Source organism: Tursiops truncatus, chromosome 10, assembly GCF_011762595.2.
Source record: "Tursiops truncatus isolate mTurTru1 chromosome 10, mTurTru1.mat.Y, whole genome shotgun sequence".
NCBI lineage: Eukaryota > Metazoa > Chordata > Mammalia > Artiodactyla > Delphinidae > Tursiops > Tursiops truncatus.
In genome coordinates, this window is record NC_047043.1 from 97,132,242 (window position 1) to 97,151,405 (window position 19,164).

The 19,164-nt window shown below is 43.6% G+C and overlaps 1 protein-coding gene and 1 non-coding gene across 6 annotated transcripts in view; both read left to right on the forward strand.

Annotated features, from left to right (window-relative positions):
• The window catches only part of ATG7 (autophagy related 7), a 237,019-nt gene that overhangs the window by 140,725 nt on the left and 77,130 nt on the right, over positions 1 to 19,164 (forward strand). The gene's annotated exons all lie outside the window — the stretch shown is intronic.
• Positions 13,033 to 13,106, forward strand: TRNAK-UUU (transfer RNA lysine (anticodon UUU)). The gene has a single exon. It is a non-coding gene; the product is annotated as a tRNA-Lys (tRNA).

The following is a 19,164-nucleotide window of genomic DNA, read 5'->3' on the forward strand; positions in this document are numbered from 1 at the left end:
CTTAGGAGTGGAATTGCTGAGTCATATGGTAACTGTGTTTTGTACCATTCTTTTGGCAACATCAAATATTCCAATGTTTAAATCCCATGGTACTTAGTTTATCACTACTACATCTTGGCTTCCTTAGGAGACCTAAACCCTTGGGAGTAGGGGAAAAAAGGCCCACTTTTCTTTTTACTTCACCCAGTACCCACCACCATGTCTACTCAACAAGAAACACAGCTGCTATTTGGATGTCAAAATGTAATGCAAAGAGGTAGAGACTTGTAAAGTTCTCTTCCTTGTTTAACCCTGATTTTTGTCACCTTTTTCTGTTTGTGCTGCATGTGCTCTCTTTTCTAAAAGTGTCTGGCCTCTCCGAGGCCTTGGTAGTGGACGGGGACCAATCTGCAAATGCAGGTAATTAGTGTACAGCTCCCGCAGGTCTGAGTGTCCCGAGGGGGATGTACTTTGGGAGCACAAAGGAAGGTCAGCTTCCACTGTGTCTCCTTCCGGACAACACTGTGCAGTGCTCTGTGCTGTGGAGACAGGTCAGCTGTGGGGCATTAGTGGACCCCTACCGGCAGGGCTTAACAGGGTCATTGCTCATTCATCACCAATAATTAAAATGTTTAAGGACACAGTAAAAGCCATTAGGAGGAAAAGATGTCTTCCTGCTTTTTCTCCCTTGATCAGACCCTAAGAAGACAGCTTAAACAAAGGAGAGGAATGATGCCAGGTTTATAAAATGGAGGCCCTGCAGCTGTCTTTGGGTCCACCTTGAGGTGAGATCAGAAGTATTTTTTTTTCCAAACTCTTGCTGGCAGGAAGAACTGTACTCAGCAGCATTGTCAGTAACCGGTTCTTTTCTCAGTTGGTAAATCACTGGGCATGATAAGCAGCTGCTTTGAAGTGAGTGGTGTAGCACCTCTGTTTGATTCTCCAGCAGCAGATGGCAGCTGTGGGTGATGACGGACAGGAGATAGAGGGCTGTGCTTCCCAGGATGAAAGGGAAATTTCAAGTGAGAGAGAACTGGGGTCTCTTGTTGGGGTGTAATTGGTCTTTCATGAGCTGTTATCAAGGGTTCTCCCAGTACCTAGAAGAATTGTTCTTCCCAGTTTAATCAGTGCTAAATGAATGAAAGGATTTACATTCTTCTCTTCTGAATGGGGGGAAATCAGCATTCTAGTAGATACAGTAAGAACTTCACATTGTGTGTAGGGTTTAATAGGCACGGAGTAATAACTATACTAGTTCAGGAGTGATGGGTAGATTTCAGTGCATGCCCCTCTTATCAGTTGCTCTCGGCCACTTAGAGGGTTGTGTTGGGAAGGATTTTTGAGGCCAGTTTCAGGGTCAGCAAGAAACATGGTCATATAAGCGAGGGAAGACAGTCTCTTGTCATGACGCCTAAGATACTAAGGATGGCATATTGTGTTGAATATTTGTCTTAGACCTTGAACTCTGTGAAGACAAGGACAGTGTCTTAATAGCATATCCTCAGGACCCAGCACATTGCCTGTATGTAGTAATTAACCATTAAGTATACATTGGTTGAATGAGTGACTTGATTTCCTAGTTTTAGAATGGGCGCGTGATTCTAAGTAAATGACACACACTAAAGGCCATAACAGTAAATGAATTTTTGCAACAGAGTGTTTCCCAGAGAACTTTGATTTTTTTTGGAGCTATTGCCTTGATATTTTCAAAAAGGCCCTCTGTTTTGCTACAACAAAATAATATATTTCAAGAATTTCAACTTAAACTGGCTACTCTAAGTAAATTCATTTTCTATTTCAGTGGTCTAGAGAAGAATCTTGGCATCTTAGAACACAGGCCTGGAAGTCAGATTTGGGTTTTACTTACAGCTCAACCGTTAACCTACGATGTGACCTTAAGATAGTCACTTCTCCTCTCTGGGTCTCACTGTCCTCTATAAAATGAGACAGTTGAAGTCAATGAGCTCTTTGATTCTGTTGAATCAGGATGGAGGATGAAAAAGGGAACTCGTTTCAACTGTATAATCTGCCTTCAGCCTAGCTGATAGCTTCTCTGATTCCGGATTCACTTTCTGTCCAAGGAGCAGTGATCCTGGGATAGGGTAGGAGAGTGACATTTTTAATGATGACCACAGCAGTAGAACATCAACATGATGAAAGCCTTTTTTGGAATCTCTGCAGAATGTTCCATGAGATTTGCCCTATATTCCAAGATGATTGTGGTACATGTAATGTATAAAAACATAAGGTATCACCTCAAGCACGTCTTGGCTGACATTCAGCATCAGGAATCTGACAACTATGTTTTAATATTTATATACATTCTGCCTGATTCCAAAAAAAGATTTAAGATAGTTACAGTGAAAACCGTAGACATAATTAAATCTAAAAACCTGTAGAATGAGATTAAAAGGACAAGAGCGAAGTTTTGTGTTGTCTTTATTTATTTATTTTCTATTTTATCTTTGGCTGCGCTGGGTCTTCGTTGTGGCGAGCGGGCTACTCTACGTTGCGGTACATAGGCTTCTCATTGCGGTGGCTTCTTGTGGAGCACGGGCTCTAGGCGCACGGGCTTCAGTAGTTGTGGCACTCGGGCTTTAGAGCACAGGCTCAGTAGTTGGGTCGCACGGGTTGTAGAGTGCAGGTTCAGTAGTTGTGGCGCACGGGCTTTAGAGCGCAGGTTCAGTAGTTGTGGCGCACGGGCTTTAGAGCGCAGGCTCAGTAGTTGTGGCACATGGGCTTAGTTGCTCCGCACCATGTGGGATCTTCCTGGACCAGGGCTCGGACCCGTGTCGCCTGCATTTGTGGGCGGATTCTTAACTGCTGTGCCATCAGGGAAGCCCAGTTTTGTGTTTTTAAAGTCATTATTTTAGGAAACTTAAACTAAGGAAAGCTTCCAAAGTTGAACGTGAAGTGTAACTCCATGGCTCTTGGACTACCTAGTTTTAGTTGTCTGATAATAGCCAGGGTGATTGGCTTTGGGGGAAGAAAAGAAAATGCAGGCACAATTCGTCAGCCTGCCAGGCCTGTTCTAATAGCCGTTACCAAGGCAAGAACCATCAGTCAATAATGAAACATTGAATTGCAAACAAGAGTGACAACATAGGCCAAGCCTTATTTAATCAATAATGGCTACTTTACTAGTTGTGTGGTAAGCTTTAGCCAGGCCACACATAATAATAGTAGCTGATGCTTCCTTTTTTGGTGCTTATGTGCTAGACACTGTTCTAAGCACTTTATCTACATTAATATATCACATCCTTACAACAGCTCTGTGAGTTAGGGACTCTGAGGCTTGTGGTCTTAACCACTGCACCGTGCTGCCTGTCACATGTCTGAAGTCACGCAGAGATTTAACTTACCACCAGTTATACAGCTCAGCTCCCCGGCTCCGAGCCATCCCAGGACAGACTGTCTCATTTAAAGCAGCAGTTATTAGTTAAAAATGAGGCAGCTGCAGTGCTACCAAATTGAGTGGATCAGTTCTTTGCTCACTGAGTTAAGCAGTTCTTTTTGCATTGCTTTAAGGTGGCATGCTGAATTTTAAAGGAACAGTGTAAGCGCTATCTAAGCATTCTTGCACACATCTCACTGTTGGTGTGGCTGCATCGTACATCAGCCGCCCACCCTCTTGTCCTCGGGTATCGTTCATCTATATACATCACGAGTGCTAATCAGCCAGCTTATTCAGGGAGGGTTGCTGCCTGGGAAACCGTTGAGAAGGGGTCTCAGGCCTGGTTCAGACGTGATGAGAGAGGTTCATGGCTTAGCAGTAACATCTCCCATGGGCAAGCACGAGTGTGTGTCTTTGCCAGCCATGGTCTAGTTCAAGATCAGGGCTTCCCTCTACCCTGAATGGCTTCACATAATTCATTAATTCATTCTACAAAAATCTAATGAATTCTCTCTTTGTACAAAACAAACAATAGAAAGATGAATAAGTCAAAGTCTTTCCAAAAATATTATTCTAGCTACAAACATAAAATTTAACAAATCATTTCTGTACAGTGAGGTAATAATTATTCTTATAAAGTGCTGTAATAAGGGCAGACAGGCATCACAGAGATGGTGCCAGTGAGTCCAGACCCTGGTTCAGTCCCTGTGTATGGAGCCAATGAGGGAGTATGTTTTGATAGCCACCTGGCATGACCAGCGTCCCCAATTTTTTTGGCAACTGTCATATTCACAGTACATACAGCACCACCATTAGTAAGCTATCTCTTTGGGTGTTGATGCAGTTACACACCCAGGAAGAGAGGATGAAAGGAATTTATCATGGTTAGTCAGTATTTTTCAAGTTTGGCTATGAGTAAGATCTTCAGGGAAGATGAAGCCAGGGATCCTAGGGAGTCAGTCCCGGGCAGGTGGAGTCGGATGCTAAAAGGGAAGGTCAGAAATGCCCGAGATGAGCCAGCACTGGTGTTTCCACCAAGGCCTGTTCTGTGTCCATTAGGAAATATGTTGTCTCCAGACACATGAGAACCACAGGGAGCAGTGATTGGGGTCAGAAATGGCATCACTGGGCCGAAAAGCCCCAAATAAAGTCATTTTGGAGCTAACCTTTGATTTCAGAGAGAGCTTTGCCCTAATCCTGTTTAGGATTTCCACAGAATATTTTCTGAAGAGAAGTCAAAGGCGTTCACTTTTCCCTTCTCCCTGCCTTGTGAAGACAGGCATCCAGAATCCCCGTCTGCAGGTGAGGAAATCAAGTCTGTGGTCTGAGATCCCACAGTGAATTGAACAAAGACCACAAGGAAGTGTTTAATCTCTCTTGCCCCACATTTGCTCTTCAGTTTAATGCTTAGAATGAGGAGAATTTTCCTCAGTGATTTTAAGAAAATAATAAAGCTTTATACTATATTTAATCACCAAGAAACAAAACATTTCTACCAAGGGGACATTTTGGAAATCATCTCATCCGGTGCTCTTGTTCTAAGATGTGGAATCTGAATCCAAAGAGACAGCCCCAAATAACTTGAGGAGTCCAGGTGTTAAACCTAGTCAGCCCTCATGGTTTCCTTTTCTAACTAGAAATGCCTCTAGGAACGGTTTAAGAGTCTCTGCTCATCCTTCTAGGAACTCACTTTAAGACATCTGCTGGGGCCCTGGAAGGTCCCCTGCCCTCAGTCTGCATCTGAGACTAGGGCCTTCCCTTTGCCATTGCTAAGGGCCCTCCTGGCTCCCCGTCCCCCACCCCTGTCGACTTCTGCCCATTTATGAGACTCTCACCATCTCCCTAACAACCACTGGCTTCAGTTTGCAGCAGAAAATGCAGACTTTGCAGTTCAAAAGGACTCAGACTGCCCACCAAAAGCAGAAGAGGCCTCCTTTTAAGGTGTTATATACCAGTTCGGCTGTCCTTATCTGCTTCTGGAAGGGCCAGCTTGCACTGAAGCGTCTCTTTCTGCCCCTTTTGTAATGTTGCAAGAAATAGACAGTGTCTCCAATAATTGGATGCTTCCCTAAGTCCCCTAAACCTTCAGCCTTGTTAAACCAATTGTTTTTACCACCTTGTAACAGCAATTGTGGGTAAAATTTTCCACCCCGGGTGGAGTATTTCTCATCCTTTTCTGTATTTAGACTTGGTTGCCTTCAACTCTCCATTGCTGGTACCATTTCTGAATTATTCAGAACGCTTTTGGTTTCAAGTGACACACACCCAACTTGAATTATCAGAGGCAAATGGAAATAATGGAGCCTTGAACACAATTAAACGAAAGGTAGATCAAGCAAACCTTGGGGAAAAGCTGCAGTTTAGGAGGAACAGGTGTTCTCCCCTGGAGACCGGCTTCTTCCACAAGGCAGGAAGCATGGCTGCTGGCAGCTCCTCCTAATTCATGGCTTCATTCACCTGATGTGGACTGGCCCATGACCCAAGTTCAAAACTCAGGGCCCAGCTTGCGCCTCTTGCTTATTTTGGGGTCAGTCAAGTTGGGCCAGAGAGGCAGGGTCTGTAAAGGAACATGGTTGGCATGAGGGAAAGGAGCAGTTCGCATTAGAAGGTATTTGCCATCACCAGGAGACAGGAGGTGCTGGGCAAACAGAGCTAAAGGTGTCTGCTGCAAACCTGAGTCCATCAGGAGAGGGGTGATTCAGTGATTGAAGTAGCAAGAGGCATAATATGCTTTTGAAAAATAAAGCATATTCAATAAAGCTTCCCTAACCGGCTTTCCCTCCATTGCCCCTCCTGACTGATTAACTCTGCACTCCCTTGTTACAGCAGGATCTGGTGCCCGTGGGAGGCTGGATGCTGCCAGCCAGCAGGCTGGTTTCTAGGACACCTGCACATTTCTGCTTCCACCAGTTGAGGCATACACTTTCCAAGAGTCATTCGTGTTTCTTGCCAGACCTGGGAATGCCAGATGGACTTACTGTTGTAATTATACCATTTAAGTAAATATCCCCCAAGTGAAAAAATGCAAAAAGAAAGTTATTTCTATGAAAGTCAAGTTTAGTTCAGGAAGATTTGATGACAGTAGCTAGAAGCAATGGCTCTTCTGCAGTGGGGAGAGGGCTTTTACCTTTCATGCCAGAGTAGGTTCTGCAGTCTGATCCCCTGTATACACCTTCTAGCTCACCACTAACTAGCTCTGTAACCCTGGGCAAGAGGTGGAATCTTCCTGAGACGTAGCCCCTTTACTGTAAAAAGGAAATAATAACAACTTTGTTGGGGAATTCTGAGAATTAAATAAATGATGTATTTACAGCACTTAACACAGTTCCTGGCACAGAGTAGGCACTCAAAAATGGGACAACTGTCATCATCATCATCATTATAATTAACAGTCGCAATTTGAAGTGAGACATATATATTTATACTGTTTCACACTGCTCATGTTAAATGGTATAATGAGGGTGTCATTTCCATTAAAGAATTTAATAAATGTATTTCTTTTTTAAAATTAATTAACTTATTTAGTGATTTATGGCTGCATTGGATCTTTGTTGCTGCACGTGGGCTTTCTCTAGTTGTGGTGAGTGGGGGCCGCTCTTTGTTGTGGTGCGCGGGCTTCTCATTGCGGTGGCTTCTCTTGTTGTGGCTCACGGACTCTAGGCGCGCGGCCTTCAGGAGTTGTGGCGCTCAGGCTTATTTGCTCCGTGGCCTGTGGCATCTTCCGGGACCAGGGATTGAACCCCATCCCTTGCACTGGAAGGCGGATTCTCAACCACTGGACCACCAGGGAAGTCCCAAATGTATTTCTTTTAATAACAGAAGTAATTGACCATAGAGGTAAATCATTTTTTATCAAATCAATTTCTGAAAACCTATTTTTTTTTAACGTAAAAGCCTACCTCTGACTCACTTTGCTGTACAGCAGAAACTAACACAACATTGTAAATCAACTTATACTCCAACAAAAAGTTTTAAAAAATAAATTTAAAAAAAGTAAAAGGCTATCTCCATGAAAACATGGTTTATTAGGATGAGTCTGTAGTACATCCTCCATCCCTAGTATGTTTGGCTTTTGTAAAAGTTAGAAAGCCAAGGATTGAAGCAGGGGAGATTTGGAAAGTCTCCAGGTAGTTTTAAGGAGCCTCTAAGTGCATAAGAACCTGTGTTGGCTCTATTCATAGCTTTGCTTTCTGGACCAGTATTCTAGAGGTTGCTACATTCTTTTCATTTGTGTCTTTCACAGAAGGCAGTAAAATTTAGTTCTAATAGCATTTAGGGCATCTGGATTCTAGTCAGCATTTCTGGCTCCGTTTTAGAACCTAAAGTCTGCGGCTTATTCCTAATGTGGAAAATGGAATAATCCCCCAGGCCTGAGAAGAAGAACTCCAAGATTCAGGCTGCCGTTACTATAGTGAGACGCTGCTTCAGACATCACAAGACTTGTTATACAAGGAAACATGATTACAGTGGATTAGAGAAACTTGCCAGGGCCTTGAAGGATTTATTACTTTTTGAATTCTGAATGAGACATAAATGTGCTTTTCCCCTTTTAATTTTGGACCCCATTCGGAGAAGGTGAAAAAATTCTTCAGCAAATTTTAGAATGCTTAGCTCCTAGAGCTTGGGTGGGTGTTGTGTCCAAGTCATATTGCAAAGGGCATGAATACTTGCTTGGCGGAGACGCAGAACAGTCACTCCTTTCTGTCTGCACTGCCAAGATAGTTACTGCCCTGTCTCCCAGTGGGAGAAAAATGTAGCTCCCTGGGGAGTCTTCTGGAAGGCAGCTTGGTGTAATGGAAAAAGCAATGTACTCAGAGGCATGAGGCCTGGATTGCAGCTTCCACACTTACAAGCTCTATGATTTTTCAACAGGTTACACTCTCTGAGCCTTTGTGTCCTTTTATGAAATATAGGAATGGTAATTCCCATCTCAGAGGGTGGCTCTAAGGTTTAAAGTATGTTAAATATCATGTATAGAAACTCAACTGTTAGTTGCATTACCATCAAAATGGTACCTGTAGCACACTCGTATGAGTTCATAGATCTCAGAATTTTGCTAATGTCCCAAAAGGAGGGACTTTTACAAAATAAAGGTGGTCTCTCACCTTATCTATTCTGCAGATTCTTTGGTTTCTCTGGATGCTATAGAGATAGCATAGGGTAGTAGTTATGAACAACTGAGGAATCAGAAAGACCTGAGTTTAAATTCACTACTTACTAGCTATGAAGCCTTGAACAATTTACCTAACTTCTGTTATCCCCATTTCCTCATCTGTGTATTTTTATTTGTATATAAAAATAGTTCCTCAAGCATTCTTTATCCCTTTACGCTATTTTATTTTCTAAATGGCATTTATCACTATCTGAAATTTCTGTTTATTTTCTGTCTCCCACTCCAGCCCTCATTCAGATACAGTCCCCATAAGGGCAAAGACTTTGTAATGTCTTGTTTACCATTTTATATGTCTTGCCAAAGATAGTGACTGGTACATTACTGTTATTTATTCTTTTCGCCTTTGACTTCTGTTTGTAAGAAGTTCCCCTCCCAGTGTCATGGCTAAATGTATATACAGTAGCTGAGTTAGAAACCGGGCAGAGTTGTTTTCTGTTTGGAAATACGTGTGTTCTTACAGTTGAGTTTCTGTTTCCTGAAGGTGCTTACTCAGCCTTGGATGGCACAGTTTGACTTGTGACATCAGAAGATTGACAGGCAGGAGTCTGACTCAGGGATTCAGCTAGAAAAGAACATGACTTTCAGCCCGGCTCGCCCTTTGAGGGATGGCTGGACAGGACTCAAAAAGATCTTGGATTTCAATTTATCTAGGAAGGTATTTAGTGAATTATTTTTAACCATCTGGATTTGGTACAGATCACCCTAGGAATCTGCAGCCTCTGCATAAGTGAGGAATGAGAGTGGAAGGACAGAGGGGAGCTGAGGGGAGAACAGGCTTCCTTGCTGCTTCCCAGGGAATCTGGCATCTTTCTCCAGGGCCTAGACCACACTTGCCCCCCTCTCCACCACAGACCCCCCCCCCCCAGAGCATCCGCTTTGACTTTTATCTACTCAGCACCTTGGAAACCACTAAGATTCCAAGGTTTTCCACAGTCACTGAGAGGTGGGCACTGCAGACAGATAAATGTTCGGGCTCTGAGTGTCACATCATTCATTAGCCCTCTCCCTATGAAGAGGTGGCATTCACGGCAACGAACTGTGTCACGGAGAAAACCGAGCCCCGAGAAGAGGAACTCTGGACTCTTACTACCTCATTCTTTCAAGACCTATGAACTGGTTCTTCTAAATTCCTCTTGGGCTAAGATGGGCTTAGGGGGTGGGGTGGGGATGGTTCCTGAACCCCCAGGGGTTGTATACAAAAGGTCGCATGTGTGTGTTTTATGGGGGAAGGATTTGTGTCATTAAATTCTCGAGAGATATCTTTGGTCTAAAATAGGTTTGGGACCCCTGCCTTAAGTGGACCTAATATATTTTTATAGTGTTTGCAAACTCTGCAGCTTTGCCCCCTGGCACTCAAGGCTCTGTGTGCGTGGGTTGAGGGTGGAAATGCAGAAGCAGTGCACAGCTGCCCAGTCTTGTTGGGCTTTTGCATTATGGCTCGCTCATCTCTTACTGAGTTTGCTGTTTGCACGAACCATGAAGTCAGGCGCATTGGAAACCAAGTCCTGACTTGTCGGCAGAGGACCCAGTTGAAGAAGGTAGTAGGAGGTTCTATGAACAAGGTATCTCTGGATTCAGCTTCAAGGATAAGGCAGAGCCATACCACCAACAAGCCTATCTGTTAGTCTGGAGTTTCTCCCTTCAGTCACAAAACACTCCCTGGCCGTTCCCACACTCTTGGACGAGGAACCGTGATACATTTGACCATCTCGCCCGTGGAAGTGCTGGCTGAGAGCTGCGTTTCCACCTCCAGGAGCACCGACACCCGTCTCCTCCAGCCCCATTCACAGCAGCCAGAGCGGAGTTCTGAGGGGCCTTCAGAGGTTGTGCACTTGTGTTAGTCCACGTGCTTAAACTACCACAAAAGGGCTTCTGCCTTGTTCTTAGAGCGACATTCTGTTAACTGTACGATCTGGAAATCCTTGGCAAGTGAGAAGCTGCTGCTTGGCGTGAGGATGTCTTTGTGTCTTCGTAGCGCGTAGTGCAGTCTACTTCATCTCCTGCAGGAGTGTGGCAGCTTCTGTGTACGGGGTGTTTATCACATGCCAGGTTCTGTGCAGAGCGCTCTATGAAATTTTTCTTATTTTGATCGTTATCCTGAGATAAGTGACAGTCTTCCCACTTTCAAGATGAGGAAGCTGTGGTTCGGAGAAGTGTCGTGAGTGATCAGGTCTAAAATACAAGTGTAGGATCCGTGGCAAGGGGGCACCCAACAATCTACCAGCAGATATGGAGCAGTGGCCTTCCCTGAAGCAGAGCTCTGTGGGTGGATCAGATTTAGGGTGGGGAGAGAACTTAGGATGGAGGAGCTGAGACCCAGAGTCTGAGAAGGCACAGGCATTTATTACCCACTCCCCATATTACTCTGACTCAGTCTTTGTCCTTTAAGATGCAGCTAATGCCCTAGACCAGAGTTCTTCTCAAGTCATCGACATGGGATTGGTTTTCAGTGCTTTTTGAGTTAGGATTGTAGACTCTTGCCTTCTACTCCAGTCTGAGCTTTTCTCCACCAGAGTCCCCATGGCCATTTCCCATTGATGACCACAGGCCCCAGTAAGTCCTGCCTTCAGTCTCTGTCCCGTCCAGTCCACCCTCCACAAAGGTTACCAGGCCTTTGGTGGCGCACAGAGTTACTCAGGGACTTCCAGAGGCTCAGTTTGGCTTCAGGATCAGGTCAGCCCCTCACAGGCAGTCGCAGACGCCCTTACAGCCCGGCTCCAGCCTACCTCCCGCCCTGGACCTCCCACGCTTTCCACCGCCCCTTTGCTCTTGTTTTCCCCACCTGGCAAACGCATACTCATCCTTCCTGAAGGGTCCCTTCTCACATTTGTCACCCTGGATCATAATTATTCATTAGCTTCCTGAGAATGAGAACTATGTCTTAATCATCTCTGTATCCTCAGTACCTAGCATAATACCTGACACATACTTGGTGCTTAGTAAGAACATTTTTGAAACAATGAGTGAATGTGTTTGATGGGAGGTGAAGATGAAGGATCAGGGACGTAGAGAATAGAAGTTCTCCTTCTGTCCACAGTGACCTCACAGTGCACTTGTCTCATTTATATTCCATTTGTATTTGGTTAAATGGAATTGCTGGCTCAAGAAATGCTGGTGGGGACTTGCCTGGTGGTGCAGTGGTTAAGAATCCGCCTGCCAATGCAAGGGACATGGGTTCCAGCCCTGGTCTGGGAAGATCCCACATGCCGCGGAGCAGCTAAACCTGTGCACCACAACTACTGAGCCTGCGAGCCACAACTACTGAAGCCGGCGCGCCTAGAGCCCATGCTCCGCAGCAAGAGAAGCCACCAAAATGAGAAGCCCGCGCACCACAACAAAGAGTAGCCCCTGCTCGCCACAACTAGAGAAAGCCCGCGCGCAGCAATGAAGACCCAACGCAGCCAAAAATAAATGAATAAAAAAAAAATTAAAAAAAAAAAGAAAGAAAGAAATGCTGGTGGTTCCCCAGCATCTCACATGTTCTACTCTAACTTTTTTTTAAGAGAACTCAGAAAAGTGCTTCACAGGCTGCCTTTTTAGATAAGTCCTTTAGGATTAAACTCTACAAGATTACTTCCTGTATCAGTCACACTCTCTTGGTTGAAAGTTCGACACTAATTCAAAGAGATTTAAGCAAACATGGGGATTTATTTGTTCAAGTAACTTGAAAAATTCATGGATAGTTCTAGCCTTAGGCACTACTAGATCCAAGTTTTCAAAAAATGTCAATAGTGACCTTTCTGCCTTCTTTCCTTTGCCTGGCTGTTTTCTGCATTGCTTTGTTCTGAGGCAGGCTGTCTCCTCATGAGACCAAGTTGGCACTGGGAGCCCCGGGCTTAGCGACTCCCATGGAAAGGGAGCCTTGTTCCCAGGGGCGCTGGCGCGTGTCCTGCTTTACTGGTCACTGACGGCTCAGTCACAGTGGTGGGGCAGGGGGTAACTCTCACTGGTCAGATCTGGGATATGTTCCCATCACCAGTGTTACATGGGGTGAATGACCCACCTACATCACATGCCCTGAGAGTCAGGGAGAAATTGGTAAGAAATTAGAAAACTGGTATGATTTTTCACGGGGATAAAGATGCCACAGTCTGAGTAGGCAGAGTGATAGCTGTCCACTACAGTTACTTTTCCTTTTTGTTGTTGTTGCTAATGTTTCTCTTATTTCCAAGAGCTAAATGGTGTGATGGACCCCAAGCAGGTGGCCTTGTCTTCTTTTTTTTCGTAAATATCTGTCCCCCAGGATTATTAAAAATAGCCAGTTTACTGCTTTCTTTGACTGAATTTTCACCCTAGACTTTGTGATGGGTCCAGCAGCTCCAGTGTTTGTGTCGGAGCCTTGGAATGGAGTGATGTGAACACAAGAGTTTTTCATGATGACTTGCGTTTCTTGATAAGATCAAGGAATGCCAGTGTTTTTAAAATTGGAATCCTGCCGTGAATTCTCTGATACTATATAGATTTAAAGTAAATACTGTTTGGGAGTTCCCTTGGCAGTCCAGTGGTGAGGACTTGGCACTTTTACTGCCATGGCCCTGGGTTCAAACCCTGGTCAGGGAGCTAAGATCCCGCAAGCTGCGGCACAGCAATAAATAAATAAATAAATAATAAAATAAATAAATAAAGTAAATACTGTTCTCAGGAACATACTTTCCTATTTCTTTTGGCTGTTAACCAATGAGTTCTCATATTCGGTGACTTTCTGATTGATACGCAGCTCTGATTGCCACGTGTCACTGTGGTGAAGCCATAAAATAGGAATATTTGCAGATCCTGCTTATGTGGGGAATAATAACAAAACACCATGGCAGTTTGGGCCATGTTTTGTGTCTTCCAATTGCTAACTTGTTTTTTTCCTGCCACTCTTCATATACTTGTTTCCTGGCGTGCTTTCCACCCCAATTTGTTTGCCACCTATTTAGTGCATTTTGAGCTTCTACCGTCTACCCAAATGGAAATTTTAATTTTTTGAATACCTACTTTCTGTTAAGTACATCAGTAGGACTTTTTTTTTTTTTGCAAATAATCCCATTTATTTCTCATAGCAACCCTTTGTGGGATGGGTATCAATATCACTACTTAAAAGATATGGAAATTAAGGTTAAGAGAGGATAAATAATTTGCCAAATGTCTTAGAACTGGTAGAAGACCTTGGAATTCAGTTCTGAGTCTGGTAACCTTCAAAGTTAATTCTCCACAAATTAGGCTAGGAGTGCTAACATACTGGAAAAATATAAGATCCAATTTCTTACCTGTAGTGGAAGGAATAAGACTAACACATTTGAAAGAATGAGAGTAAATTTAAGATAGGATCATTGCTAAGTGCTGTGTGATACAGTGTGGTTTATGGTGCTATTCAAGTTCAGAAAATGGTGAATTCTGCCTCCAGTTCCCACTCTCCTTCTCTCTGAACCTGACTGGCATATATATATAAATTTAAATCAAGACTTTGTTTTAAATGTAAACTTGGCCCCGGTTTCACAGTGTGATCAGCTGTTCTGTGCTGTGAATTTAGGCATTTGTGTCTCCTCGCACTTCTTTTGAACCCAGAAATATTGGTGAGCCCTAAATATGTTTACATGTGTTCACGCTCATGTCCACTGCCTTTTTGGTCCTATGAAGTCCTTGATAAGCACAGGTCCCAGTTATGAGCCCTTCATTATACATCTGATACGGCAAGACAGTGGCCAAGGCTGGATTTTTATCTGTGCCCTAGTTATCTGCCCTTTGGTTGAATTCAGTGCAGTGCAGTTCAGCTGCAGCTGGCTGAGTGCCTGGGAAGTGGCAGCCTGTGTGCAAGGCTGTGGAGGAGACAGCATGTTCATTTGAGTGCTGGGCCCCTTCCAAGCTCTGGGGATACAGTGGTAGTCAAGGCACACAAGGCTCCATGTTTTGCAGGAGCTTACATCTTAGTTCCACAAGCAAGCGGAAAAAGAAACCTTCAGCTAGTGATGAGCACAAAGCTGAAAACAAAACAGGGTATTGGATTAGAATGAACTGGGGTGGGGAGGGAAGTGGAGAGAATAGAGGTCAGGAGCTAGACAACTTAGACTGGTGGGTTGGTGGCGGTCCCTGTGAGAAGGCGGCTTCCGAACTGAGACCTGAATGTAGAGGAGGTGGCCAGACCTGTGAGCATCTTGGGAGGAGCCGGGCGGCTGAGGGAACACCTCTAACGCAGACTAAAAATCGGGGACTTCTTTCTCTTCAATTTTATTTATTTATTTATTTTATTGAAGTATAGTTGATTTACAGTGTGGTGTTACTTTCTGCTCTACAGCAAAGTGATTCAGTTATATGTATATATACATTCTTTTTCATATTCTTTTCCATTGTGGTTTATCACAGGATATTGACTATAGTTCCCTGTGCTGTACAGTAGGACCTTGTTGTTTATCCATTCTATATATAACAGTTCGCATCTGCTCACCCCATCCTCCCACTCCATCCCTCCCACACCACCCCTCCACCTTGGCAACTACAAGTCTGTTCTCTGTGAGTCTTTTTCATAGATAAGTTTATTTGTGTCATATTTTAGATTCCATGTATAAGTGATATCATATGGTATTTGTCTTTCTCTTTCTGACTTATTTCACTTAGTATGATACTCTCTAGGTCCATCCATGTTGCTGCAAATGGCATCATTTTGTTCCTTTTTATGGCTGAGTAGTATTCCATTGTATATATGCACCACATCTTCTTTATCCATTCATCTGTTGATGGACATTTAGGTTGTTCCCATGTCTTGTTTATTGTAAATAGTGCTTCAGTGAACATTGGGGTGCATGTGTCGTTTTGAGTTATAGTTTTGTCCAGGTATGTGCCCAGGAATGCGATTGCTGGGTCATATGGCAACTCTTGTTTTTAGATTTTTGAGGAACCTCCATACTGTTTTCCGTAGTGGCTGCATCAACTTACATTCCCACCAACAGTGTAAGGGGGTTCAAAATCGGGGACTTCTTGAAGGAGAATTTGTTAATACCCTTAACTTAGAATATCAGGGAAAGTTCTGATGTCATAATTGAAATCCTACACCTTCTCCTAGGTCAATTTTAAGCTGAAATGGTCTTAGGAAATCTGTCCTGACCTGTGTCCTCTACCCCAGACAGGCAGGCCAGTGGGGACATTTTCCTAACCCTGGTTCATCGGTCTCTGTCACACACATCCCGGAACCTGGACAGGCTGGGGCACCTCAAGAGCTCCAGAGCAGTTTTCTTCCATTCTGAATGTTCACCTTGGGACAAGAATGATCCCAGGTGTGGTTTGTTTTCTTCAGACTCTCAGGGTCTTTCCATAGCCCCAAGCCATCATCAGGATTTCCTAAGGGCTGGGGTGTTCTGTGGGCACGTAACTAGGGTCAGGTCCTGTTCCTTTATGCTGGGGTATTAGGAAAGCTGTTGGAGCCCATATCTGGTCTATATCTATTTATATCTCTAGGAACTATTTTGGTTTGGTTTTGCTTTTTCCCTCTTATTCTTCCTTGAGAGGACTTATGTTGCTTTTAGTTTTCTCCCAGCAATCACTCTAGCAAAATCTGGAGGCTCTGGTGTTTGTCATTGGCCAGGCTACATAGCAGTTTGTAGAAAATGGCTGCAATTCTAGGAATTGCAGTCTTAATTTGTTAGCCAAATATTCCATGCATCAGCAGTGGCGGTAGCTGCCAGTTGATCTGAGTTTTATGTGGTGAGATTTTTGTTTTGTTTTGTTTTTTTCCCCTCAGATGAGAACTACTGTTTGCTAGAGCTGAGATCATCAAAACCATTTCAGTTAGGACTTTGTGTGAGAATGTAATTACACCTCCCAAAGATTCAGGCCTGGCCTAGGGAAGTGAGGGTAAAAAATAGAGTCAGTAGGAGAATGATTACTGGTACAAGGTAGCTTGAATGGCAGCTCCCTTGTTTTCAGTGATATTATAGAAATCAAATAAAATCCTGTTCCCTTTTATTTTATTTTAGCTAAGTATTCTTGTCCAAAATGAAAATCAGATGTTCTTCCTTTTCATTTTTTTCCAAAGCAAATGGTTACGAACACTTCCTTTATATAATTTACTGGAGGCTTTTTTTTTAATTCCTAAAAGAACATTTACATTACTTCTTTTATGCATGCAGTAACTTTTGATCAAAACATGACTCCACTCCCTTGTTTAATGTCGAGCATCTGGATTAAAGTCTTCTTTTAATCTTAAATACAGATTATGGCTGTCTTTCCCTTTAAGCAAACCGCCATAAAACCCTGGCCCCTTTCCAGATTTCTTCATTAAAGCTCTCTTTATTATAGTGTTTTGGGATGGCAGTCATTAAATGATTGTTATGCACAATGGCCACTTGATTATAATTATTTAACTGGCAATCAGTTATTGCAGCAATTTGGTGGTATAATTAAAAGGGAGCATGTTAGTACCTGCCAGCATCTCTATGATGTTCAGCTCTGGAGGGGAAGAAGCAGAACCTAAACATATGGACAGGAAGAATCAAGCACTCCTATGAATGGAAGGTTTTCTTTTATTCTTCCCCATTGTGGTTCTTGGCCTCTTTTGTTTCACAAGGCAGATGAACAGTGGTGTTAAAATAAGATGTGGATTAGAATTTTTGTGCTTCAAACTCCTGAGTCAGTAAATATACTCAGTAATGAATGTTTCCCCATGTGCTGAGAAATGCTAAATGTGCAGAAGTATATTAATATAATTCTGCTTTTTTTAACACAAGCATTTTTTCCCATTCTAAAGTTCCAGCATTTCTTTCTTGACATATACATTGACATGATATGCCGCTAACAAAAAGTTGGTATAAAAGTTAAGTGGCTTTCATTAACAGACAGCTGGGAAGCCATTAATCACTGAAGAACTTAGTAATGGGTGTGATTCCCAGATTAAGAAGGGCCCCTGCATTATTCAGAACTCTTTTAGTTGTAAGTGTCAAAGACCTAATCCTAACCAACCTTAACAAAGAGGAACTTTCCCGGCTTATGTAGCTGGAATGTTACTGGAACTGCTTATAGGATTAAAGGAAGAGCTGCAGGAACCAGGCCTCAGGGTTAGGAACTAGGATTCAGTCCCTCTGAGACTTTCTGTCCATTTCTCAGCTGACCCTGCCTGTGCTTTGGCCTCATTCTGAGGATGGGCTTCCAGCTTCCCTCTGTGTCAGGAACCATGGCCCTTAGTCGCCCCAGATTCCCACCTTCTTAGCTGAACAGCTCCAGTGGAAAGCAACACTGTGTCTTCCATCATTCATAAATCAGTCTCAGGGAAGGACTCTGATTGGTTCTGCGTGGGTCATACACCCACCCCCTGGACTAATTACTGTTGCCAAGGAAATGGCACCACGTGATGGGCCAAGCTTGGATCACATGTTACCCTGGGTGTAAGGTAGAGAAGATAAAGTCCTGTGGTTAACAGTCCTGTCAGAGACATTGATATGTTCCTATAGGTGGTACCCCAATGACTAAGAAAACCAACAATTATTTGAGAAAATGAAGGACTTCCGTAGTGGCACAGTGGTTAAGAATCCGCCTGCCAATGTAGGGGACACGGGTTTGAGCCCTGGTCCGGGAAGATCCCACATGCCACAGAGCAACTAAGCCCATGCGCCACAAATAGTGACCCTGCACTCTAGAGCCCGCGAGCCACAACTACTCAGCACATGTGCCACAACTACTGAAGCCCGCGCTCCAAGAGCCTGTGCTCTGCAACAAGAGAAGCCACCGCAGTGAGAAGCCCGCGCACCGCAACGAAGAGCAGCCCCCGCTCGCCACAACTAGAGCAAGCCCGCACGCAGCAACAAAGACCCAACGCAGCCAAAAATAAATACATATTTTTTAAAAAAGAAAATGAATGTGAAAATCTGAAGGATCCAAACTTAAACAGCATTCTCTACATGTTTCCCCAAAGTGTGGATCTCCATGTTTCTTTTAGAAATAGTCCACCTTTGTGAGACTGAGTTGAAAAAGTGTCTGACTGAGTTTCAGGTGATTGCCTAACCTTACTTGTAGTCATTCTTGTGCGCCAGAGACCCCTTAATAGTGTGATCTAAGGGCAGGGCGCTGAAGGGATGGGACAGGCACAAATAAAAGATGCTTGCTCTGGTGGCATGGCCACCACGGCTGCGTTATCATGAGCAACTCAGGATCCAGGGTTCCAGGGAGCACAGTTTTCAACTACCTTGAAGTATTCAACCATTTATTTACCACAGTTCTGGATAATAAAATTTTCCATTTCCCTCCTGGTTTAGCTCCATATTTGAATCTGTGAGTGCAAAGGCAAAACAGTCTGCAAAGGAGCAGACTTAAAGAGAAAAAAGTCTTTAAAGTAAAGGAAAACATTAATTGAAAATTCAAAAGAAAAGTGTCCCTCCTACCCTCCCCGCCCACCCTAACCTGATCTTATTTACGGGGAAAGTGTGAATCATCTTGTTTATTAAGCAAATAAGAAAGATGACTGACTGAAGTGGGCAAGCTCACAGCTGAATAAAAATAAATTCTCAATTTCCTATTTATCTTATTAATCAATGCACATTTTTTTTAACGTATTTATTTGTACAACTGCGATATTGAAGCTCAGGGTAAATTAAACCACTAATAGGATACTACCTGAACTTGGAGGCGGGGAGGCAGCGTCTTTCAGTTG